This window comes from Myxine glutinosa, chromosome 8, assembly GCF_964187855.1.
Source record: "Myxine glutinosa chromosome 8, kmMyxGlut1.1, whole genome shotgun sequence".
Taxonomy (NCBI): domain Eukaryota; kingdom Metazoa; phylum Chordata; class Myxini; order Myxiniformes; family Myxinidae; genus Myxine; species Myxine glutinosa.
This window is the reverse complement of record NC_136268.1, coordinates 147,487,935-147,489,708: the sequence shown is the minus strand read 5'-3', so window position 1 is coordinate 147,489,708 and position 1,774 is coordinate 147,487,935.

The window sequence follows — 1,774 nt, the reverse complement described above, 5'->3', positions numbered from 1 at the left end:
CCCATGTGCCCCCAGTGTGCATTACCTTACATTGCATGCACTTTTGCGCCCTTACCACCTTACTCACTTGTCTTCTTCTTTTGTCTCCCACCTCCGAGGATCTGGCTTTGGGGTAGAGAGAGAGGAGAGAGAGGTGCTGGCTACGCAGTTGTGGGCCTGCACTTTCGCTGCTTGCTGCCTGGATCGATACACCATATGGACCGCAATGTTGGTGGCCACCCACAATGGACCGCAGTTCTTTTGCGGCCAAGCACCACCCGTGGATGGACCTATGGGTCAACGTGGCACCTATGCCATACAGGTGAACCACTTTTAGTTGACACCACTGAAGGCCACAATACAGAAATGGACGCGGTTGGCGCCTTTCTTTATTTTTGAAAGAAGCCAGAAGGCCCAGTGCACCACACGAAGAGCAAGAGACACCTGCAGGGTTAGGGGTTGTTGAATTTATTTTTATTCATTGAACAATGGTGACTGCACCGGATGGTGCTGACTGTGTGATGGGGTGGTGCTTTTGGTGCTTGGAAGGGGTGCTCTGCACGTTATTAAAGGCCGTTAAGGCCACAGAGCACTCGTGGGTTGGTGTATCGATGCTGGCATGCGTGCTCTCTCTATGCATAACATCTGCATGTGTTCCTCCAAAAACAGGTCCTGGATCGTAGTGTAAATATCAGCGTAGTCTTGTAAATAATGCTCCCTACCGGCTGTATGTTTAGTTTGCGAATTCTTTCCGCGATTCGGTTATCCTGTGGGCGTGTTTCTGTGAGGAGAAGGGTGCAACGTCGCAGGGGGACATATTTACTCATTTGTGAATATCTGTAAAACTGTCGCACTCAGGGTAGAGTTAATAGTAGAGGGAACTACATCTGAGTGCCACACTAAAATAGGTAAAAATTTATCGGGTCGGGACGCCCCGAGGGTAGAGAAGGGTGCAATGTTGCGGATATGGGACTTGGCCTCAATATCCACTTGTAAATACTCCCCTATTTCCCCAATACTCCCCAACTATCCCCAATCCCCCATTCCCTAGTCCCATTGCCTGTAAATAACACTCTGTAGAACCGACCTTCCCCTTTTTCCCCCATTAAATGTCGTGCCCAGGTCCACCGCATCTCACGTAGACAACTATAGGACATCTTGCTAGTTATTCTTAGTCTATGTCAGTTAAGGACTCGTTTCCATTAATTCTGACTCTTCGTTGCACCAGAATGTGATTGTATGGCACCAGTAGTGAGTTTAGGACCTCCCCATACCTCCTCCCATCTTCCCCATGCAACAACAACAACAACAACAACTACAACTACAACAACAGAGGAAATGGGGGCGGCGCGGCGCGGGGAGTGTGCGTCCTGACTCCGGCTCGGTTAGCCGCCATTACCCATGTGCGCCGACGGGGTTACCACGAAGGGGCTGCCTGTCGGCCCCTCGTCAAGGGCGGAGCCGGTAACCCCCGCACCCAATGAGAAGCAACGGGCCGATTCCATCTGGGGCGGAGCTAACGAGCCGAGGGCGTGTCACTCCCCGCCGGATATACGCAGCGACTTACCGGACGTGACGAGAGATGCGCCCCCAGCTTGAAGAAGACAAGTCACCACCTCCGAGCGCTGAGTGAGACCTCCCGCATCTTTGGACTAGACCGGGTCGATTTTGCCCCTGAGCCAAGGTGCACCTTGAGCCATCGAAGACCTGCCCCTCCTTGCCATCAATCCCCGTGTGAGTCAGTTTTGTCCCGTTTATCTGTCGTCTGTCGGGGCTAGATAAGACTGTGTCTAAG